The sequence below is a fragment of the Rhodnius prolixus genome, unplaced genomic scaffold, assembly GCF_049639745.1.
Source record: "Rhodnius prolixus isolate KJV_2025 unplaced genomic scaffold, Rpr scaffold_1, whole genome shotgun sequence".
Lineage (NCBI taxonomy): Eukaryota > Metazoa > Arthropoda > Insecta > Hemiptera > Reduviidae > Rhodnius > Rhodnius prolixus.
In genome coordinates, this window is record NW_027411581.1 from 58,635,128 (window position 1) to 58,661,326 (window position 26,199).

At 36.0% G+C, this 26,199-nt stretch overlaps 1 protein-coding gene across 3 annotated transcripts in view; it reads right to left on the reverse strand.

The window, feature by feature from the left end:
- MESR6 (misexpression suppressor of ras 6) overlaps positions 1-26,199 on the reverse strand; it is a 906,147-nt gene that overhangs the window by 774,304 nt on the left and 105,644 nt on the right. The gene's annotated exons all lie outside the window — the stretch shown is intronic.

Consider the following 26,199-nt stretch of genomic DNA (forward strand, 5'->3'; position numbering starts at 1 on the left):
ATAAAACATACCAAACATGACTTTAAAAAAAAAATTAAAACCACTTTTTATTAACAAGGTAACCATATAATTCATAGGATCTGATGGGAATTAGTAGCTACTGTAACCACACACACTCAGGTGAGAAAAAGATTATTGCAGAGGCTATGGGAAAGTAGCAAATGATCAAGTCATAAAAAATTACAGTTATAAAATGTTCAGTTAAAAAAAAAAAAAATTAAAATGCCTAGAATATGACCTTTATGCAACTACGATAACTTGTTAACCTCTGGGTTGTGAGACCAACATCTGTCTTAGTCTTAGATAAAAGGGTTGTCCCGGCAACATAAAAAGGCAACCATAAACTGGTTATAATTCTTTCTTCAGAATGATTCAGTATATAATGTAGTGTGTAGGGTTCAATTATATATATAAAGGTATGTATTATATATATATATATATACACGTCTTGATGGAGGTGAAAATGTTAAAAAAAAAATAATTTTGCATGAACTAAGTTGACTTAACAATGATTGATTGAGCAAACTTCGTTCACATTATTAATATTGGATATTCATTAATCTAAATGTTAATTTTATTTTAATAACATCTTGATTTAGGTTGCCGTGGATTTAGCGTCATTATAAGCACTCTCTAAAAAGTAGCTGGCATGTTTCTAACCCACTTATGTATTATATGAGTTATGGATAAATGTAACCCAATTATGGAGTTTCTATGAACATCCCAGCCTACTTGTAACTGCCGAAGCGAATACAAGTAGGCTGGAATGTTTATAGAAACTCCATAAGTGGGTTAGATCTCGTAGATCTAGATTTGTGTACAGGAAGTGAATGAAAAGCACAATCTATAGTGATCTAAAATACCTATCTGATGTGGTTGTCTAAAATGTTAGAGTGTTCATTGATTATTAACAAGAGTTCGCCATTTTGGATACTCTAAACCCCTGAAGTTTCATTCAATCACTTCCGGTTATGCAATGGATTTTTCTTTTTGTATCTTAATGGAGGGGGGTCAATACGTTCTTAACAGGAAGCATTGCAATCGATCCCATTATTCTTATGTTAAGTATTCAACGAGGATTCAACGTTTAAGATGCAGCGAACAAGAAAACATGGATTTTTCCAATTAGCCCCCACCTCTCTTCCTCTCTGTTTGTTTCTGAGTATCTATGCATTGTGAATGTGGTGTGAATAATTCAAAAAGTGAAATCACAGTAAGTTCAAATTTGATACATCGACAATTGGTGTTACAAACGTTCAACTGTTATTTGTGAGGATTACGTTTTTCTTCTTCCGTAAAATCGTCGTCTTCTGGGAGGTATATAAATAGGTATAAAAAAGGTTCTAATATTTGTTTATTATTTAATCAAGAAAACGGAAATCGCAAATTTTAAGAAACATCGATTGACTGGATGACATCGCTGAATTTATCCACCGCAGAATGTATGCTTATTGAATCCCAAATCGGTCAATGCTATTTATTTAGAGGCACCCTGTAAACCTCCCTCATTCAGTCGACAGCAAGTGTAGAGCGAAAGGTAAAGATAGAGTTGAAATCTCTACAACCAACTGATTAATCTACAGCTATGATGATGCATGAAGTTCGAAACCGGTCAGAGATATTACACAGCACTTTTGACTGGATTTTCTACAAACTTTTAGCCAGACTTACAGGAAGTCCATCTTAAGGCCTGTTTACTAAGCCAGGTCTGACGTTCAGCCACCAAATTAGGTATCGTGGACGGAGACGGAACTAGTACATTACTCCAAAATTTCTCATATCAAAGGCCTATAGATCAGAACCACATACTAGATCTTAGCTTTGAGGGCCACGCCACTAACCGCTCGGCTATCCTGGCAGAACTATCCCGAAATTTGTATAGCTTTTCCAGGGAAACTTTTTTTTAGCGAGTTTCCAAAGAATAAAGTTAGATTTCTCCATCTCAATATTATTTTATTTCTAATACTAATATTTTCGCAATTTCCAAAAAAGCCCATCTTTCTGTTTTCTGTATTATTACTTTCATTCTAATGTCCACTTTGTAAAACAAAACGTTCACTGATTCAAATTTCCCATTGAAGTAATGTTCAATATTTTCCATTCACTTTCTAAAGTTGATAACGAAAATGACAACTGATGACAAGGTACATATACTGCGACTGGTGACACCAACACAAAACCAAACTAAAAATAGAATTGGAAAAACTGATTGGAAAAAGGAAAATGTGAAAAGTTAATTTGATGGTGAAATTTCTCGATTATTAGCTAATACAATTTTAAATATTTGAGACCAAAAAAAGCAAAAAGTATTTATGGAGATGTAGTTTAAACAGTTTCCAATCTACAAATACTAACAAATATATTTTGAAATTCACATTTTAAGTTTTGATTACCATTGACAGAAATCGTGATTGCTTCTTGACATCAAAATTTTAATGGCTAAATGTTAAAAATAAAAGCTGAACATCATCATATTTGTGGAAATTTCGCCAACTTTAAAGGCAATAAAGAATTTTGAGAATATCTTCCAAGAAAATTGTGAATGACTGGGAAAGTAATCATTTCGATTAGACGAATTTGTTTGATTAGCCGTCTGCTCCTGGGCCCTTCCGGTGTTATTAATGAGGCTATTCCAAGACGAATTATTAAAAAAAAAAGACTGTCAAAGCTAAGGAGACGGAGGGAGTCAAGTCGCTACTTAGGACAGAGCGAGCTAGAAACCCAACTCCATATCAACTACAGCAAGAAAGCTCCGAGCAAGTAAATCCTCGCCCATTAATCCGCTTGGAGAGTTAGGTACATCTGGATCACAGATTCATCCTAGAAAACTTAAGTATGTTTAGGTATGATCTAGTATCTGTACCAATAAGGTATTTTTCAACTCTTATTTACTTATTTTTCTCTATTTATAATCTATTATCATGTATTTTACATTTATTTTTGTGTCATTGCAAATCTACTAAAATTTAATTTGTTACTAAAGTTATTTTCTACTTTTTGTTTCAGTTTCAGCTCATTATTACTATTACTATTACTATTACTATTACTATTACTATTACTATTACTATTACTATTACTATTACTATTACTATTACTATTACTATTACTATTACTATTACTATTACTATTACTATTACTATTACTATTACTATTACTAATAGTAATGGTGGGTGAAGTGGAGATTTTCACAAAGCCGGCAATCCGATATCTTGGGGTCATGATAGACACTACGTTGAGTTTCTGGCCCCACATAGCGCATGTGGCGGACAAGGCGGCGGCTATGACAGGCAGATTGGCGAAGCTCATGGCAAACACGCATGGCCCACGACCGAGCAAGCGAAAGCTACTGATGACAGCGGTGAGCTCGATTCTGCTGTATGGAGCGGAGGTATGGGCTGAAGCACTTCGCTTCACGAAGTATAGAAAGCGGATTGCAGGAGTGCAGCGTAGAGGCGCTTTGCGAGTGGCGTGCGCCTACCGCACGGTGTCTGAACCAGCGGTCATGGTGGTCGCGGGCACCATCCCAATCGACTTACTGGCAGTCGAGCGTAGGCGCCTTTATCTACGGAAAGCGGAGGTATTGCCAAAGGCCAGAAAAAAGCGCGAGGAACGTGCCCGGACGATGGATGATTGGCAGGAACGCTGGGATGCGGATGAGCGGGGACGCTGGACAGCGAGACTGATCCGAAATATCAAACCGTGGGTCGAGAGGCAACATGGGGAGGTAAACTATTACCTCACCCAGTTCCTGAACGGGGCATGGGTACTTCCGAAAGTACCTCCATAGGATCGGAAAAGCAGAAGACCCTCAATGTACCCACTGCGAGGAATGTGTGGAGGAGGATGCCTACCATGTCTTTTTTGCCTGCAGTCGGTGGGGCGCGGAAAGAAGACGAGCGGCCGATGCAATAGGCGACTTTAGCCCAGATGACGTCACTCAAAGAATGCTCCGCGAGGAGAGAGGATGGGCAGCAGTGGCTGTGTTTGTTGAGGACGTCCTGAGAAAGAAGAAGTTCGTGGAGAGCACACACCCTCACCAGCAAGTGTCCCGTGCCACTTGAGAGGGAGAGAGAGTAGATGTGGCCTAAAGATGCGGAAGCCCGAAAGGGCGAATAGCGAAGGCCTTCCACGAAGTAATGTGGTAAACGGTTCCGTGGAAGGTTTAGCTAGGAGACGGGGAGGTTTTTAGTGGGTGTGAGTCCCACATCACCAGGACTGGCCCACCTGGTATCCATTAGATTTTACTCCCCGGGGAAAATAAAAAAAAAAAAAAAAAAAACTATTACTATTACTATTACTATTACTATTATTATTTTATATTCTTATTTCTTAAAACTATTTCTTTTTATTTGATTTAGAAAGTTTTCTTTTCATTTATAGTAAACTCTGGGCAGGCGGCTGTAGCCATGCCGAATATACTTGTTTTTTAATATTGATGTAATTACTTTTATAAATAAATTATTATCCCCAGACTAGACTGAAAAGACAAAAAACTAACTAACGCTACAAACTTCTCGCCAGACTACTTGACAAACGTTCGAAACTTAACCTACTTTTGTTATCAAAAGACTCTTATATATCTACTGTTACTGCGACCTATTTGGTCATACGGCATCGATTCCAACTCGCTACGTTCCAACTCACTACGCCTCCAGACATTACAGTCAAAAATACTTCGAAAACTTCTTAATGCTCCGTTCTATGTATCTAACCTCACCATCCATAATGGCCTCAAAATCTCTTTCATTACAGATCTTGTTAAAACTCGTTTTCTCAAATTTCATTCCCTCTCATAGAACACCTATCTTCTTCCACATTACCAGGTAATCCTCCAAAGAGATTGAAGAGAAGATGATGGCCCCGCGATCTACTCTCCTCATAAGAGAAGTATAGTGCATCTATTTACGTTAATAGAGTGTCGCCACTGGGTGCCTTCTCCAATCTTCGTTCACGACATTGTTATATTATATCACATTTGCTTGTTGCAACAATCGTTGCAGTTGCAAATTTCAATAAAAGATTAAAATAAATAAATAAATAAATAAAAATAAAATAAATTATTATTATTTTCATTATTACAGCAATAAAGCTGTCAATATTATTTAATTATATTAATATTAAAATCTACCAAATTGTTAATTCAAGTTCGTAAATATGTTTTGATTTAAATCACGACTAAAATAAAGCTAAAAAAAGGTTCCCGTTAATTACTACAAGAGCACAGCTTCGCAAAATGCAAAATAGTGTAATAAAAATTAATTATTATCGTTTATAATAATTTTAAAAATGTATGATAGAAAGAAAGACATATTTATTGTATGGACTGTAAGAAATACAAGATAATCTTATCATATAGATGGATCTAAACTGATTAGCATTCACACCAGGTACCTTTGGCTACACCCATCTGTGTACATACAGGTATTCAATTACTGTAAGAATGTTGCCTGCCGAAGAATTTAAATCTACTAATATAAATATTCTAAATTAAATATCTTGTCTTTAATTAAATTCGTATTATTATTACATAAAATAGAAATTAAAAGATAAATTCTTTTCTCTTTTTCTGCTACAACCTCTCTCTCTCTCTCTCTTTTTTATTAAAAAGAAAATTGGTGCAAACACTCACACGAATGTTTCTGACTACAGTTTTCTAAAAAAAGTTCTAATTTCCTGCCAACTCTGAACGTTTCTCATCACCTTAGAAAGAATCTACTCAATCTTTCTAACAAAACTATCCTTTGGAATTTTTCTAAATAAATGCTTCACAAACTAATAGAACTACTTATTATGTGTAACTAGTTCAGAAAAGTTTACCGGTTATCGTTAGAGGACTTTTTCTTTTTTTTCGAGAAAATGCTATAAAAGTGAAAAATTGTTTCAGCGAAGTTGTACTTCCGGTTTTTTAAAACATGGTTGTGGTAAACCTAAACCAAATATGGCATGGAACTTTTAGTAGTTTTTCTTCTTTTTTTTTTTCTTTGAGTAGCAGTAGTTACTCACTTTTTATTTTTTTTTTTCAGGCGGATCTTTACGTCCAACTACCAATTAGGTGTCGTGGACGGAGGCGACTAGCAAAACACACTTTACTGTAAATTTCTTTTATTAACCTTAATAAAATCCAAGGCCTAAGACCGGGAATTGAACCCAGTATCACAATGCATATTAGCTTTTGCAGGTCTCGCCTCCTAACCGCTCGGCTACCGTGGCGCCTTATTCACTTACTAACAATTACCTATTCACGCAAAGACACAAATTCCGAGCTCTGGGGGAACTCGAAATGAATATTCACATTTATTCAAATAAAGGTAAATAGATCGAAGAGAAAATATAGACGCCATTACTTCCGGTAGAGAGTTATTCTGGGATTTCAAGTTTTTTGCGACTCCTTAAATTCTCCTTAAGAATAACTAAAAATTGCGTCATTTCTTTTTCATATTCTTAAAAAAATTTTCTATTCTTGGTTTTGTACTCAGCGGCCACCAAAACGTGAATTTCCGGTGTAGATATTAATTCAGAAACTACATGACAGCAATAATTTCACTAAATTATTAATTTTTATCTCTTGAAAACTTAAAAACTCCAATCTGTTTAGTTAAAAGCTCCATAAAACCAAGACAAACCAATAAACTAAAATAAAGATTACTTATATAACTTGTAAACCCAATGTAATAAAATATAGTTAATTTCCCTCCACCCCTCTCTATCCAAGAAGGGTAGAGAATTACATTTAATAAAAAATTACATTAAATCGTTTTAAGATATTGTAAAAATTGTAAAATAATAAAAAGTTTTAATTACACTAAAAAAAAAAAAACTATCTGTACAATGGTCATTCTATTATCTTCGTTAGTTTTTATTGCTAAGTTTTTATTGTTTAATGATGTTGCAATAAATCAAAAGATGTTTATATATCCAGTTTTAATATGCAATACTACGTGACCCTCTTCTGTCTCTATTTCTCTCCAACGGCTGTCTCTTACAAGTTTTTATTATCTCATGTAAGTTCAAAATAACGGTAAAAGTGAAATATTTATATATTTTTTTTATTATTAATTAATTTTATTGGTAAATCGTTATTACACCCATATATAGCTATAAATATGTTCATATTAATGTTTTATTTCAAGGTAAGTATCATTGGTTATAAAAGGAACGACTAATGTTCGTTTTAATTTAATTTTTCAACTAAAAAAAGAAATATATATAATAAAAGTTGTAAGTATTTTGAAAATAAAGTTCATAAATAGGAGGTCGGTAGGGAAAACTCTCAAAAATAATTCACAATTTATGCCAAAGAAGTGCGGTAATCAGACAAGTACGGGCAAATCAATCACACTGGCGTAAGCTACTAAAATTTTAAATTAAAGCCTTCATATTAAAGATAAATATAGAAGGATATTGGCTGCAGTGCAGAGAAAAGGCGCCCTTAGAGTAATCAGTGCATATCGGACAGTATCGGAGCCAGCTGCCTTAGTTCTGGCAGGTATGACCCCAATAGATCTAATGGCCTCCGCAAGGAAGAAAGCTTATCTATTGAGAAAGGAAGAAGGCGTGGATGCAGGGACTGCTAAAGAATTAGCCAAAGCTCATGTAGAACAGGAGTGGACTGCCCGATGGGCCAACGAGAGCCGGGGAAGATGGACGGCCAGATTGATTGCAGATCCATTACTATGGGCCACAAGGAAGTTCGGTCAGGTCGACTTTTACATGACCCAAATCCTTACAGGACATGGCTGTTTCATGGCATACTTAGCCCGCATGGGAAAACGCCCTGATGGTGCTTGTATATACGGTGACTCACACAGAGACGACGCTGAGCACACACTCTTTGACTGCGTGCGGTGGAAGGTGGAAAGGAAAAACATTATGGACGTTACAGGAGTTATTGTCCCTGAAACGCTGATGATGGCAATGCTGGGACGCAAAGAAAATTGGCATGTCATCGCCTTGAATATTAGGAGGATTTTAAGGGTAAAGAGGAAGGATCTGGAGAGGATCGAAAGATAAGAACTATCTGTTTGTAAAAGGTGACGAATAATATACGAGGTGCCTCCCCGAAGAAATACCTTATGGTGGTGCCGTGGAGGAAACTCACCTGGAAAAGAGGGGTTTTTTAGTGGGTGAAGCCCCACACACCCGCCTCGGTGGACGGTGCCTGTTGGCATTTTCCCCCTCTTAAAAAAAAAAAAAAAAAAAAGAAAAAAAAAGCCTTCATATTGCTCTTCCTTATTATGCTAGCCTCATATTTGTAGACCACCTTAGTTCGATAAGTTCTGGGTTAACAACGACTAGGATAAGAATTAGATGAATGAAGGAGATCGATTCCTCTACTTAGAACTGTTCCTAACCGGCACTCCAAACTCTGGCCTTTCTTCAGATTGCATAAAATGGTTCTGCGAGGAAAACTATTCCAATATAAAATTTAAAGAAAATCTGCTTAAAAAAAAAAAGAGAAAAGGATAAACCATTCAGTAAGGAGCTACTTCCGTTTGACTTTGATCAAAATCGGCTCTCCATTGACAGACCAATTGTGAAATGTAAAGTTTCCACTTCCTGCCAGTTTTAGGTTGGAGATATTTAGTTAACACTAACATATATACGGATCATTTTCTTTTTTTTCTTTTTACAAAAAACAAAACGGATATCCCTGGAGAGAATTCTCTATAGAAAACTTGTCGCGATCCTACCAGCAAATTAACAGGAAGTAATGAAGTAAATTTCCGTTCCACTTATACCAATCAAATTAGAAAGTATGACAAATAATTGACAGGAAATAATATTTTCAAGAATACAAAATATTTACTTTGAAGTAGTTTATAAAACCAAAATAACTGTATCCGATTTTTTTTTAAATCAAATATGGCAATGTACTGATATAAGGTCACCAATAATAAAGCTCACTTAAAGTTCATAATCATTACATTGTACATAACTTAATGTTCATCTTCTTTGTGGAAAAAAAAAAGCCCTGTGAGCAAACCACGCCCACAAAAACAAAATAAGGATGAGGTAGTTTAATCAAAGAGATGTAACACGATTACACATTAGTAGCCCAATGCGACAATGTTTCTCCGACTTGATTCTGTAGAATTTGACATCATTGCCTCCGTTCTAGTGAGCAGTTACCTAGGGCCGTATGGAGTTCTCATTTAGTAGTTTAACATAATTCTCTCAATAAGTTCTGTCTCTCTCTATTTTAAACAACTGTCTCTATCTCGCCAAACAAACGTGTATGCAGGGTGTACACGGAGGAGAGGCCGAAACTTCTGGAGGTGATTCAGCAGCTCAAATGCAATAGAAAAAATATTCTATTCACTATAGCCTGATTCTCGATTGTGTCCAAGACATTTGCAATTTTTAACTTTTCCGTCGATATTCGCGTTTTCCATCTTAAAAACGGACGTAACTTTTCTATCCTTTATCCAACAACAAATCTGCTTATTCCAAACGAAAGAGCTCATAAATCTGCTCAATATAGAGCCTCAAAACGTTTCTTATAAACAACAAAATGTTTTACTTTAGTAACAGTTGGCCACTGTTATCCAACAGGTCACAACTAAAGTACTGACTGTTTTTCCTTTCTCTAAAGATTCAAGGAAATCTCTAGAAATATTCCTCATCTGAAGTGCCGAACTCTCAGTTGTGCCCTTCACAAAGTGATGTTTCCCTATCCTTGATTGATGAAACCTACAGAGTATCCCTTATTTCAGAACCATTAGTACATGGGATTCCTCTGACTATGCTAGCAAGAGGTCACTTCAGCAGGTCTGTAGTAAACTTCTGTGGCCAGCAACCGATAGGCTTTACCGTCTTAAGTAATTAAGTAGTTGACACAGATTAGACGCTCCACATGATAGAAGAAAGAAGAGGAAAGACCTACATACAAGCCCTTCTAATGTTCATGTGTTTTTTTCATTCAGAGATTTAAAAACATAGGGTTCCGGTGAAAGTACGCTAAATGTTCACTTCCAAGCTCCGAAAGGAAGTGAAAAAAAACAAAAACTCCGTTAAAATCTAATTAAATTTAAAAAATTAATTAAGGATAAAAAGAAAACTACAGTTAAGCACTTGACAACCAATCAATCTAATGCACGGTGTCTTCAACCTGGGTTCCGCGGAACCCTAGGGTTCCCTGGAACGGTGGCAGGGGTTCCGCAAGTGATCACTATTTGCTCAGCCAAAACATTCATCTGTACAAGGAATTTTTCATGTAGGAACGGGGGTAGTAGACTGTCTTATTAAAATATTAGATTAATATAATATTAAAGTATAAATTACAATATTAATATAAATTGGATACAAAAAAAAAGGCAGTTGATTGGTTGATAAAAATAACCACAATAGCCGAGCGGTTAGAGGTAAGACCTGCAAAGCTAAGGTGTATTGTTGGTTTAGTGGGTTCGATTCCCGGTCGTTAGGCCTTGGATTTTATTTAATGGTTAAATATGAGAAATTTATAGTAAAGTATGTTTGCTAGTCGCCACCGTCCACGACACCTAATTTGTTAGCTAGACGAAAAGGCCGCCTGAAAAAATAGGCATTACTTAAATAAAGTTTTGATAAACTATTTTATCTGCTACTTAAACATGAGGTTTCTTCAAGAAAAAAACCATGAACTCGAAGGGTTCCTAAAAGTGTAGAAAGGTTGAAGACCCTCTGTTCTAATGAAAATCCTACGCTCCATTGTTAACGCACCTTTCTACGTTCGCAATTAGACTGTATTATGCTGACCTAAAAGTCCCTTCTGTTCTTGTAGCCCGTAATACCAAATTTTATTCCAAATTTTCTCAACACTTCAACCCGCGCTCAATCTATCCCAGACTACTCTTCTTCCGAATCCTCTACCGAAGGCTGAAGCGTCGATGGCTTCACGACGATAATAAATCGATGAATCGGTCCATATCTCTATCGTTATCTGTGTTCCGTGGAGATTGTTATTGTTGGTTAGACCTCATTCAATTACTTCAATTTATTTCGTTAATTTAGGATTCACAATCACATTTACTGGTAGCGAACAGGCAGTAGTAAATTAAATAAGGAGGGTCAAAAAAAGCAAGAAGGATAAAAGAAAGGAAATGTTTAGGTCAAATTAAATCAAAAGCAATATAAAACTTCGACCGGAAGTTGTAGCTAACAATCAATAATTGAAGAAGATTTGATCTCAAGAATTGAAGCTAAAAGCAAACATTTTGTAAGGTAGTTAAAGAACGTTTTACTGGAGGCCGCACTTACTGGAGAACGGAAACAAAACGAAAAAAAAACCTGGGCGGTTAAGGACAATTTTCTGCAATTTAAGTGAATTAAGAAGTTACTTCTTGTGTTTGAAGGATTTTATTCCCTCACAAGAAAGGAAAAGGAAAAAAAAGAAGAAGATTAAGGATCAATTACCCCGTCTCCAATAATCACAGGACCAGTTACAGCCGGCAGCACTATCTACCCGTCATTTTAAAAGTACAGTTATGACAAAAAAAGAGAGGTTGAGAGAGATAGAGAGAGAACTAAGCTGTATCCTTTTTGTGCTTCTCAGAAAACATTTGAGATTTTAGGAAGTGAAGAATTAATTTGTTGCCCACCTACTTCCAGATGTATACTTTTCTGATTACTCACAACACGTTTCACAGAATATTACGCTCAAAAAGAATTAGATGAACGGAAGGAAATACAGAGAATAACACTAGAGTTGTATTAACCATGAGTCTCTAAGGGAAAGTAATTACTCTGAACAAGAAAGAGGAGAACAGTCATTCCGTTAATTTATAGAAAACTTGGAGCAGATTATTTAAGACTTAGAGATAGGGGTGTTTTTCTAAGATGGGCCACTAAAACAGGCGTCTGGTTGGGATTAATAGGAAGTTTCCAACCAGAAAACCACCTCTGAATCGAAGTAAGATGAAGTTGATCTTGTGGTCAACAGTACAATGTATCCAGTTTACTCAGTTTTGGCACCAGTTTTTTGAGTTTTAGCAAAATAGCTGCAGTAAAAGCAAATGTAAATTAGAATTGGGATACACAACTTGAGATATGTAAATATGGCGATGAACTTCATTTACACAGATGAATCCAGTTGTTAGGAAGTCAAGGGAGCCTCGGCTATCGTTAAAGGTACTAAAGGAAGTGGATTCAATTTTTTTGAATGTTTGAAATACTTCCTAACATTTTCTAAAATATTTCCGTGAGATAAGAAGTAAATGTTTAAAGTGCAATTTGTAACCTTTGATTTCCTTATTTTAAGACAATCTAGTAAAAAAATTGACTACTGGTCCATCAAAAAGAGTTTTCAATGAATTAAACAACTTGATAAACTAACACTCTTGAGTGCTGTGAACACGTTTTCTTGCAAAAAAATGTAATTTCTCATACGAAGATAAAAGGAATCCTGGAAAATGATATACCCTTTAGAAAGTCCATTAGACAAGGAAATTTTTATAAAAAGTGCCAGCTCCTAGGTCTGATAATGATCACATAAGGGCCTAATGAGTTTTCGTAAAAAATTTCGATCACTTTTATTTTGTCCAGCATTCGGAGGAAGATTGAGGCTGTTTGGAGAATACAATATGCTTCGAAATGGTATCAATTTTTAGAAAATTTATCTGTTTTTCTAACCGTGTCATCAGAATCGAATTCAGACTAAAACTCTCTGAGTAATAACATTTTTATTGGAAAAAAGTAATGATTTTAGAAAAAAAAATTAAAGTGACGTCTCTCAAGAACAGTGGAAAATATGAAGTTGGCCAATACGACATGGAACTCCACTTTAGATGTACTACACACAGTAGGCCTATGGACATTACTTACTGGTTCACCCTGAATAAGCATATGGTAGACATGTTGTCCTGTTCTTTCATAACTGTGACTTTTTCTACTAATTCCTAAATGAATATCTAAATTACCGACGCAGAAAGTAGGATTTACAATGATTTGGAAAATTTTAGACTGTAAAGTTTGTGTTCTATTTATGCACTGTACAGATCCAGTTCATGAATCCAAATGGATGCAAGAAAGGGCTCTAAAAAGCGTCAATGATTTGAGCACAGGTACTCTAAAAGTTAAGGAGTTTGTTAAGTTCAGGACGTTTAAGTCTTGCATGGGAGTTCGAAGTAAGTCTATTGACTAGGTATTGTCCAATATAACGCATGTCGTCAGCTGAGGCTATATTAAGGTGTGCATAGCTTTTTTGCTTTTTTTTTGTTTTCAAGTTTAGGTTATAGGAGGGAAAATCATAAAAATTTATAGAAGGTTCTACCAATCAGATTATATTCAGAGATAATCAAAAACTCAGCCAAGTTATAGCAAAGCGATCAATGATCAATGGGAAATGGGAAATGGTTAAAATGCTTCATTTTCTTTTTTATATCCTTGGAATGTTGATTTTTTCCCCCAATCTTTAGCTCCATTCCATTTGAGCTATCATATCGCCCAAAAAACCAAACCAGGGTGTGGTCGTTTGTATGTCATTCTATCTATATTCAAAATGATAGACATCAAACGGGCTACTATATATTTTGTAAATATATATATAGACAGATAGGAATACAAGGGGAGGCGCATGACTGCGCTGATATCCGCACGCGCTCCACCCAGTTTACATACACATGCATAAATCATTTTCACGAAAAAAAATTCGATTGAGAGGGATGAGAGATAGATAGAGGCGGAAGGGAATAAAGATCGGCCATTCCAGAGCGACCGACCGCTCAATGCTGTTTACTGGACACCCCCGCATTCCCTCTTCGGGGAAAAATCTCTCGTACCATTCCTTGTGAAATAGATGGAGCGGGAAAAAAAGAGAGCGCCTACATCCATATAGCCTGGGTACATACTGCGTCACGGTAAAACACATAAACAATTGTTCTTGGAGCAGAGGGTGAGGCAACATATAACGCGAGCAATAGCCGGGGTATCATACTGCCGGGCATGTCTCGGGTTTGGGAAAATGGTTTTTACTCTGGAGGCACTAGAATTGTAGTGGGGATGGTTCAGTATACAAGTGATTGGAGCAAGGGAGGTGGGGGAGCCCACAAAACAATAACTGATGTACGCGTTACTCTTGTACTGTAGGTTGTGTTGTTCAAGTAAATACACAAAATGGACGGAAAACTGGAGAAAAATTGGTCTGGGCAGAACCAGTAAAAACTTTTTTCCTTTTTTTTTTTGTCAGCGTGCAAGTGCGTGGGTGTAGCGACCGGCTATGGTTGGGAAATATAGAGCAGAGTAGCCGGGCTGCTGTTTAGAGGGATCGTGTGGTACCATTGTACAATATCCCAGTAGTCATGGTAACAAAACAGACCCAGCATAGTGTACACTCAGTCCTGGGATTGTTCCCGCTTTTATACCGCTTAAGCACGTATACACACACACACACACTGAGACAAACACAAAATAAAAATTCAATCTTGCTCACACAAACATATGTACACCTAGTTTTTTTGTATTGTTTTTAGTTTTTAGGTGTGCGTCTTTCATTCAAAAAAACAACAACAACAACAAATACAAATGCACAGCCTACAGACTGTCATCTGGCAGCGAGCGAGATATTCAAATCACAAACCCATACACAGCAATAGACATTATAATAAGTGCAGCCCCTGTTAAGTAGAGGTCGCCTTTCTTTTGTTTCAACGTCCGGCGTAATGTGAACATAACAGATGTTCACAGTAGAATTTGAATGCAATCACCAAGCATGCATAGTTTACCAATTTGGGTTTTTGTTTTCTAGCCAAAGTGGAGAACGGATGTTCATATTTTTTTTTTTTTAAATAAATAAAATAACATTTATTATTTTCCCATGTTTTTAGTTGATCCATGCAAAAAGATGCAAGTTGCAAAAGCTACTTGTACAATACAAAAGGTTTTGGAATGCATAACTTGATCACGGTGGTCCTTGAACACCTTGGAAAAGAAAAAGGCATGAGATTTAAGAATCAAAAGCTAAATTTTAAATTTAAACTTAAGGAAATTTCATTAAAAGAAAAAAAAATTACATTAAAATAGGTTCTCAACAAAGAAACTTTCGCTACAACAACCAGTGAAAATTTATCTGAGCTTGTCCAGAGTTTTCCAATTTTTTTTTTAGCTCTAAAGACAGATAAAAATGTGAGACAGATCCATGGGAAATGAATCTATACATTCTTAAGAAGACAGAATTGAAAAATCATTTTCTTGATCAAAAGAAAGGATTTCCTACTGCTTTTTTCTTGAAGGATAATACACCTTGCGAACAGTCCAATGAACAGACAAGACAGAAGACACATCAACCCTGAAATGTAATAGTATTACTTTCTAAACTAGCCCTGAAAATGACCTAGTCCCTAGGTCTAAAGTTCGGCAAAATAAATTTCTCTAGACTGAAATGGCCGTTATTTTTTCAATCTCACTGAAACTATGAATCAATCACTAAAAAGAATGAACGAATTTGAAGACTTTAACGGTACCAAACTCCATTCTTCTGGTTTTATATTTTCTGATATCCGGTTACGAAATAACTTCATACCAGCTTTTCTTCCTCTTTAGTTTTTATTTGTTTGCTGGGCGCCACGGTAGCCGAGCGGTTAGAGGCGAGACCTGCGAAGCTAATATGTATTGTGGTATTGGGTTCGATACTCCGTCTTAGGCCTTGGATTTTATTTAAAGGTTAATAAAAGGAATTTACAGTAAAGTATGTTTGCTAGTCGCCTCCTTCCACGACACCTAATTGGTAGTTGGACGTTGAGCCCCGCCTGAAAAAATAGGCGATTACTTTACTTTACTTTTTATTTGTTTACTGCTGCAAGTCTCTCAGTGAATTTTATTGCAAATTTAAAAAAAGCAATAATGATCTTAGTTATAAATAGTACCCCTACATATACAGGGTGTTCATTTTAAGACGGCTCAAATGCATTTCATGCTTAAACGGTTGTTCTGAGCGAAAAATGGTAGAGGGAAAATTTGTTGCCCGTCAGCTTTAGTTTCAGAATATGAGACTTGATTTTATATTCCTGCCCGCATACACGGCTGACGCGCGACCAAACGTGAGGATTTGTAGTTGACCCCCATTTTCATATATACAGTTTTAAAGAGTACAAAAAGTTATGAAAGAAACCGGAAACCGCAATTCGATATCTTCAAAATTAAAGGTGCTAGGCCATTTCAAAATCTGGTATTAATTAACCATATTTCAATTTTTTAACTTGTTATCAAAGAGAAAGAAGAGCACGAAATAGGTCATTTTTATGTATTTTTTTCATCCCCTTTCTACTGAAAATATTGCTAAGGCAGTAAAGCTAGTATTTTTCTTTATATCGGGAAATAAGTATGTTTTCTGAGTGATTTTTCTAAGAAAAATCAAATGTTAAGAGCTTTAGATGTTCTCAAACATATTCAAAATGGCTAAAAAAAATTTTTACATCTGTTACAAACAAGAAGGTTTAATAATTATTTGGTAATTTTGGGAGAGTTGCGTTTAATTACCAAAAAAAATGGAAACCTCCTGCCACATATTTAAGTGATAAATATCTTTCATGTAAAGGATCAAACTTATTCCTTAATTTATCAAAAAATGCACTTTACTCAACTTTTGAAGCGTGTACTGTGGCTTCAAAGGTGCCTTCTCTGGCTCGCAAGACAGGTTAGCAAGACAGTACATGCTTCACAAGTTGAGTAAAGTTTGCATTTGAGCCGTCTTAAAATGAACACCCTGTATATATTTATACCGGAACTTTTTTTTTTTTAAAAAAAAAGCCTACAATAAGATGACCTTCAAAGGACGATCGCATTCAAGGCCCTTTTGTGATTATTGTGCATACATAAACCATTATTAGAGAACCGGTTGTATGAGGGACACCCTATCACATAACCATTCCATTGAGTGTAACCTTAGGCAATCGCCACCCACAAAAAAAAAATTGATATATTCAATAAAAACTAGAATGATTGTCTAGCCGCTTGTCTAGCCGCTGTGTAAAACCACCCTCTCATAGACAGGACGCTCCCAGCTGGACCAAACTAGATCCTAGAATATAAAAGTAGCCGTTAAAACTTTAGACAAACAATCTGGTTTGGTCAGTATGCAGTCTTTTTTCTTTTTTTTATAAATACTAATAGTCTAGCCAGTCTATTAAATGGACATTTTTTTTTGTTCACACATCCAGTCGGTCTAAGTTCAGTGATGTCTGTCTAGTCTAGTGTCTAGTTGAGTATTCTATAAACTAGACACACAATAGTCTGGGCAATAATAGAGAGAATTGTAAAAAAATATCAACCCAACGGTTAAAACCCATCCCCTACAAAAAAAATACTTTAGGAAAATACATTTATGATTGAATAGATATTCTTTTATTTACTGAAGAAATACAAACTGGATGGTTTTTTTTTGTATTTAAAAAAATTATATAAATAAACGGACAAAAGCAACGTTTCTCAATACTTACTGGTTACCAAGGTTTCATTTACCGTTACCATAATCAATATATTATCAGAAACTAGCAAACACACACAAAAGAGTGATTGTGTAATATCGGAAAACAGGTATCTGAAAGTTTAACAAAGTCCAGGTTGTACATGAAATACTCATTTACAAATTGAAAAGTTGGTTAGAAAGACATTGTTATCCGTTAAACTGAAGACATACGAGTATCTTCAAAGATTCATGACAGCATATAACGATTATGTAGCTGAACATTTCTTATTGATAGATTTTATTGTTAAATTATTTTGATAAGTAATGAAATTGGTGTCCAAGACTAGCCCTCGTTTCTTAATTTGCGAATTAAGACTGAAGGTAACGTAGTTGCCGAACTATTTCTCTCTTACATCAATGTAGTTCTCGTATATTTGACATATAGGGGCACTTCGTCATATATTCGTGTACTAAACACAGCTAGGTTTAGCGTGTAATGTACAAATATCAATTAACAATATTTTATTTTATTTTTTTAAATCATGCGAGTTTTCACAGTTCCACGAAAAGTTAAGCGTTCTTTTGAATCAAAAAATTGGAAACATGGAACATTGGCTCAGAACAAACGGCAAGCTGGAAGAGATACTGCTCAATTTGGCTATTAGATGAAGCATTTTTGCTGGTCAGATGTGGAACAACTACAGGTATCTTTTGAGAGAACGACAATGGATCCTTCAAGAATGAAACGTCCATTTGGTGACATATAATTAGAAAAATTTTGTTTCCGGAGGTTGTGTTTTTCTTTAGTTTGTTAAAACTATGAACGTGGAAAAACTAAATAAAGTAAACGCCAATTTTTTTCAGGCGGGGCTTAATGCTTAATGTCGTAAACTCTCCTCAAGATCATTGAATGCTACATTTCACCGGTGATTTTTGGTGATTATATTAAATTACACAGATTGTAAATTTCAAATGAAGTTAATATAAAAAGGTGAAGGTAAAATGCCTACTTTTACAGGCGGGCTTTACGTCCGCAGCTACGAAATTAGGTGACATGCACGGAAGCGGTTAGCAAACATACTTTACTACAAAAGTTCTCATATTAAACATTAAATAAAACCAAGGACTAGACCAGGGGAATCGAACCCACTAAACCAGCAATACATCTTAGCATTGCGGGTCTAGCCTATAACCGCTCGAAGTTAATATATTTATACAAAGAAAATAGTAAAATATTTTTCAATTCTCGTTCAAGTGTCATATTAAACTCGAGTCAATACAAAAAACACTATTTTTACTCCCACCTCAAATAAATAATTATTTAAATTTTTTAAAAGATTTTCTGTTTTATTTTTTTACTCCTCTAGTTTTTATAACGCTCATTTTCTTATCTTCTTTTCTTTTTCTTTTTTAAGAATTAGAATTTAAAAACTAACAGGAAAACTAGAAGTCTATAATTTTTGATGGAAACTTCGCGTGTTTTCACTTTTCCATCAACCAAGACTGTTTTTTTCCCCCATTTTTCTTTCTTTTTTATTATAATTCTGAAACCAATAAATAGCATGCTAATAAATCTTTGTGGTAATATAAGTGAAACGCCCATTTACTTATAAAACTCACACACCATCCGAGCGATATATATATATATACATATAAAATAAAACCACCAAACAAAACCAACCAACCAGAAAACACTGCGTCAATATTCTCTATACCACCTACCCTTTTGCATTAGCCTTGCCCGTCCGTTACGTCCTTCCTATGGTTGTAATAATATAGAAAATGAATCGTTTTCACTGTTGTACGTTTCCCCCTTTATCCCACTAACAAAATCTACCATATCTAAAAACCACCATTGGAAAAACCTCATATAGGCTGCTAACACAGTGGTGGGCCCGTCCTCATCTAGATTCTAAAAACCAATTGTTTATACGAGTTATGGAATGGGATATACATACCAGGGAATGGATGCAGCTTTTTCGACCACGTAGAAGTATGATTGTGTGTGTGTGTGTGTGTGTGTAATCTCTCTCTGATACACACAACACTCTGGTTGAATGAGTGTAAGACCGTAAATACACAAGTATTTTGGCCATTTATCAAGTGAATTGTCGATAAGCCGTTAGCATTTTTATTGGATATTCTTTTAGTTTACAATCCAATGGTAGAAGAAGACAGAAACTCCAAAAAAAAAAAAATAAAAATAAAAACTAACCAACGAACAAACCTATATTTATGCAATAAAATACAGCGGCTCGCTAGCCTCAGGGGAGGCCACTGTTTCTCTTGGGTGTATTTCTGGATAGGATCAAAATCTCGTTCAGTTCACAATATGCACATACATATTACAAAATAACCAATTTAAGGGCTAAGTTGTTACACATGGTATTGATTCGTGCGCAATATCTACATACAAATAGAAGAAAAAAAAAATGTATTTTTGCTATATGAAATATATTGGTGGAATGAGGATTAATAATTAAAGCGAGAAAAATGGTTTGCATATAAATACATAAAATTGAATAATTGTCTGAAATGCAATTCAATATTTTATATCTACATTCATTAACGATCAACTTTTTTTGATAATAAGAATTTGAATCAGTGCACATTACTTTTACTTTACGAAAATCTGCGAGTCCACCAGTTCAACTGAACGGTGTAACGATTCCTTCAGCTGAAGTAGTACGATACTTAGGACTGTACATTGAACAAGAGACTCACGTGGAACCCCACATACTCGACTGAAACTTTCAAGACGTGAACAGACGCTACAAGCTACTTACTAGACTACTTGACCGCAGATCCAAACTCGACTTGAATCACAAACTAACAATTTACAAGACACTGTTAAGACCCATATGGACATACGGAGCAGAAGTGTGGGGCTCAACCAAACCCTCGTAACTCCAAACGCCTGCAGACACTACAGTCTAAAATCCTACCGGAAAATCCTGAATGCTCCATACTACATTTCTAACCTTACCATTCACACTGACCTTCACATCCCTTTAGTCACTGACCTAATAAAGTCTCGCTACTGCAACTTTCACAGCCTCCTACCTAGCTCTCCATCCTAATCCTCTTATCCAACAACTCTCCTCTCCTCACCTTCCAGACAATCCTCCTTGTCGCTTGAAGCGGAGGTGGCCTAGGGAGCTACTGTTGTGAGTTCCATCAATGGGTGGTTACTCTTTCATGAGAACTTAACCAATTTCATCAAATTTACTTGATGCAATATTTGTTGCAGTTGTAAATATGATAAATAAAGTGGGAAAAGAAAAAGAATTTGGAAAACTAAAAGTGGATAAATTGAAAAAGTAACTTCTATCCCTCGCAGTTATATCTAGAGTTGTTACTGAGGAATTGTTTGAAACCAAGGAAAAGAGAGTTTTCTTTTTCTCTTTTACTTTCTCTTCCGCTCATAAGAGGAAGTAGTGTATTCATGCGGATTTTCTATTTGGAATTTTTACAGAAAATATACATTTTGAGGGGAGGAGAGCCAAGAGAATTAAAATGGGAGTTCTCCCGTTTTTGGGTTGTGTGGCTGGAAGTATCTATCTTCCAATATTCACAAAAACTAAAGAACCCGTGACGTTCCAATTTGGATTAGATAGATAGATAGATAGTAGATGGGACGGGACCTATGCCCCAAGGCACCGCAGCCACAGAAGACTTATTGTGCCAGTCCCTTCTTAGTTCTAGTAGGCGAACCCTCCCCTCCTAAAGAGGTCAAGGACTTTCCCTACTAGTTCTTTTTGCGCTACTATCTCCTTCGGCCTCAACGTTCCAAAGGTTTCATAGCGCAAACGTTCGATTGCAACGCAATCGAACAACAGGTGAGAGGCCGTTTCCTCCTCTTCCTGACATAATCTGCACAACGGCTCCGAGCTGATAAGCCCCACCTTGCGCAGATGCTTCTTGAACCTACCGTGCCCCGTGAATAGGCCTGTAATCAGAGTAATCTGATTTCTGCCCAAACACAGGGTCTCTTTGGATCTTTGCTTACACAGCCAAGGCATCAAGGTCTTGCTGTGTTTAACCCCAGGACACATCACCCAGTTCTTTTCATGCTCCCTCCAGATCCAATCTCTGAGAGCCGCGCGAACCGAACCCCTGGTGATCCCCAGGACAGGCTCTGGACCGATGAAAGGAGTGTTAGCCCCATTCCTGGCCAGATAATCAGCTTTTTCATTCCCTTCAATACCCACATGACCCGGCACCCATTCCAACCGAACTTTGTTGTGCCGCGCCAGTAGTTCTAGGGCCTTCCTGCATTCCCAGAACAGGGAAGAGGTGATTCTGAAGGATACGAGAGCCTTCAGTGCAGCCTGGCTGTCCGAAAAGATGCGAATCTCCCTATTTCTAGGTTCCATCCGCAGGTTTTCCTCAGCGCATATTTTAATAGCAAAAACCTCGGCCTGGAAGACTGTGGCGTATCTCCCAAGAGATCTCTCAATGAGTACCTCGGGTTTGACCCCATACACTCCAGACCCAGTCCCACAGTCCATCCTGGAGCCATCGGTAAACCAAATGCCTCCCTTCCGGTACTGATCCGTCCAGTTTACCCTCCATAATTTGGATTAAGGAGTACATGTACGGTCCTAGGAAGAGATGTGGGATCCAGTAGTTAAATAAAACCATTCCCTAGGATCCATTGCAACTCTACAATACGCAATGTCTACTCCAGATATTCCATACAGGGACCCAAAAATAATAAATTAGGGATCCACAACCCTGGTAGTAACACCCAGGCTCTTCAAGGGAACGAGGATCCCTTGGAAATAAAGAAAAGGAACTTTTTAAATAAAGTCAATGGGATAAATCCCCTCAAACCCAGTTCAATAATTTCAGAATAAACTTATGAAATCAGTTCCTACGACATCTTTACGCAAAGTACACGATTCTCAACATCCGTTATTTAAAGCACTCTCTTATCCTTCAATTTCTTCAAAAAAAGAAGTCACTACTTCCAGTGTGACACTATATCCTCCTAGAATTATGGTGATATCAACCTGCCACGCTGAGTCAATTGAACGGAAAGCTAAAGATCCGGGAAAAATATGCTTAACGCACGTAACTTGGAAACCGCATACTTATGACAAAGTTTTTAATTACAGTAATAATTAGCTTGAAGACAGCCGGCTAATTGTACCATCTGTTGATCTCTTAAACAATAAGTGGTTTTCAAAGATATTTTTTCGTTTTATTTAAAGGAAGTAAACCCTTAATTTTTGTTGCAACCGCTTTTTCTACTATTTTTAGTTGTTTTCTTTAAGATCTTAGAGCGTTGATGAAGATTAACGCGGTTGATACACTAGTATTGGTGATTTAGTAGCGTCTACTTTAATTGAAATTTCCTTTATTGTTCTTTCCAATGTAGATTGGTGTGTAGAAACCTTGTCTACACCGTAACGAAGATCATTGGAAATTCGGCTGTAATCAGTACCAGTAATCTTGTCGCTATCACGATCAAGGAATCAATAGGAAGATAATGCCGCCTCATTTCGGATTTGCTCGAATTTCTATTTATATTTTAAAATAGAAATTAAAAAAATATATATATATGACAAGCAAGGGCCTTAAAATTGACGAAAGCTATTTTTAGATTACCACAAATAATTTTGTGGCCGCGGAGGATATAGTATTTGGTCACCTCTATGGATGCGTTATACGTTTTAAGGTGAGTGAGATTTAAATATAATTTAAGAGCGTGAAGAAAATTCGTAGCACATAATTGTGGAAAATATTGCCAAAGAAATTCGTGTGAGTGGAAAATAATCAAGACATATCAGATGTAAATATAAGGTCAGGTTTTTCAGGAGATTTTTCAAAGCGGCCTCAATCGAAAAAGTGTCAATTTTTTCACGAGAAAATTCTTGCTCAAATGGCAATTTTTTTCAGCAGTGAGGTGGACAAAAAAAGGGCAGCCTTATCAGTGAGATAAGCCAAAAGGAAGGAAACAAAGGCACCTTCTCATGCAACACCATTGTTTACCCGTACTACATCGATTCCTGGGACATTTCCTAACGCTCTTACGGCGCTAATCAAAGGAATTCATTGTTAACTAGATGGAATATAACAATTTGAAATTCCCTCTTATGTTTTATTATAAGTTGTAAGTTAATTAAGTTAAAATTTTGTTAGTGAAGTAGCATAGACTAAAATAAACTGAAGGCTATAAACTTATTAGCCTATCAAAAACCGAAAACCGCAACAGTTCAAATTTTATGTTTGGATTTAGTGGCCAAAATGGAACCTGTCGTAAAAAAGATCTTCAATAAAATTAACCAGCAGTTAGAGAAGGATATGTTCAATCTTTTGTGTCTGCAGGGAACAGAAGGATCGTAGGGTTGGCTATATTGTGACAGAAAAAACGAATGAAAAAGGAGTATCAGCCAGAGAGTTTTGGGGTAAAGTAGTTTTAGGGGAAGCAAGAAATTTCAGGAAGTGAGCCAATTTCTTAGTATGTCCGAGGAGAGTCTGGAGCAAGTCTGAGAATGTTGTTCTGTATTGTCTGGAGTTTCTTAATGTTATAGGAGGAGCAGGCATAGATAGAGTAACATCGACCTGATGACCACCAAGCAAAAGAGTTTATTCTTCTGTACAGTCATCTTCAGGGAGCAAGCTTCACACAAATTTCAATGGTAATTTCACAGTGGATAAACTGTAATTTGGAAAATGGTTAACCGGCTTTTGCGAGATTCTAACCACCCTAAAAGACTTCCTTTAAAGACGGCTGCAGTCTTGATAAAAATAAATGTAAAAATACATTTACCTATTTGCAATTAATACAAAAAGAGTTTTTAGTTATTTTGGATACGCCAGCACAATCATGTACATCATGTACCCAAAACTTGCATTTCAAACATTGAATCATGCTTTCTTCACGGTTCTCCAAAGCATACTTTGCAAAACTAGTTTTTTTAATATTCACGCTTTTACTATTACGTGCTTTTTCTGATGTATTTCTTAACAATATCTTGCTTTTTTTTTTCTCATTATTTTCGAGATCATTCATCATTTCGAGAGAAGCAGTTAATTTTTTAGTATATGTAGTGCGTGTGCGCGATTTCTCATTGAAGCGCGGTAGACCAGTAAAAACCATGCCAATATAATATACCGATGCTTAAATCGTACCTCCGGTGTACGACTTAGGAAAAGTATGGGAGTACGACTTAAGGTACAACGTTATATCTGCTTCATATGACCCCAAAATAATGCTGAAGTAAGCTTTTACAAAGTAATAAATTTAACATTCAATGGTGCATTCATCTACCTTGTACTTATCCAAAGAAGATTACAAATACTTGATAAAATTAAGAAGAATGAGTTGCAAAACGAATTTACAAAGAAAATAGCTCTCTACCTTTATTCCGCGGGAGACACGCGCTAGGTATGGCCTACCACTGTATAAATTCAGTGTTACCAGTTGTATAGCGTACACAGTTTCCTGAAAATCACTGAGGTACAACTTAAGCACCGGTAAGACTTAAGCAACCTTCCCCTATATGTTCTTTAAAAGTTAAAGCACATAACATTACTTATTTCACTAAAAACTATTGTTTAACCTTTTTAACAGAGATTTGGAAACTTTGTTAAAGTTACTTTGTTAAAAAAGAAAAGAGTTAATATCTGTTAAAAAATTCTTTCTTGTAAAGCACCATATTGGTACTTTTGATACCACTGGTACTTGGTTATACTCAGAAAAATCCAAGAAAACTGCCGAAAGTCACATATTTATGCATGAATTTTACATCTTCCTGAGATTTAATTTTACAAAAATGTCTTCTAAATTTTCTTTAAGCTGTCTCAAGAGTATTTGCTTCGAATAATTTTCCCGAGGAAATAAAGCTTCAGGTATTTTGAGATGCCAAAATGTCGCTATAAGCCAAAAGCTCGAGGATTGCCGGAAGAGGAAGTGCAGTGCATGGGTTCAGTCAAGATTTTTATTTATTTATTTTGGTACATATTCTAAATTTCAATAAACTTAAATTATCTACGGTGAGAGACAGACATATGAGTAATACACTAATTTAAAAACAAATAATAATACAGTCGACTCTCGATAATTCGAAACTCGATAATTCGAATTTTTCGATAATTCGAACTCTACAGCTGTTAACTTCGGTAAATCGAAAAAATTCAGTGTATTTAGATGCGCTCGATAACTCGAAATCCTTTTCTTAACAACAGGGGGAGAGAAGGCTCTATAATTCGAACGAGGCCACCTTCCCCTCTTTATAATTCGAATTTTCCCTAGTAATGTTTACTTCTCATTTTCCGCTTATTGTTCATTTCCTGCGTAATGTTTCCCTCCTTTCAGCCCAGTTTAACTTTCCAATTCTCTGTCCTAGTTTTTCATGATGGGAAGTACGTCTCACTTACTTAAAAAAATTATCGCGGCCGTGAAAAGTGGTTCGAAAAAAAGAAGATATCGCCAAAACTTTCAATATTCCACCATCAACGCTTTCTACAATTCTAAGTCACTTGACTAAGTCAAGCCACATTGAAACAAAAAACTGTTCTTCATTTTTTAAATTAGGTACATAGGTACATATGTATATTATTATTTATTGAAATGTTAATACATATGTAATTTTTTTGTTCTTTTTTGTCGTTTTCATTATTTTTACTTTTTTACTTGAGGCTATATACTCGTATGTCTAAAACTTAGGTAAGTTCACATGTATTTTCAATATACGTATGTACATACATATATATACGTAATAACAACTCTTAATAATTCGATTTTTTTCCCGCCTTCTTGATAATTCGAAGTCTCGATAATTCGAATTTTTCTTGTAGTCCCTTGGATTGAA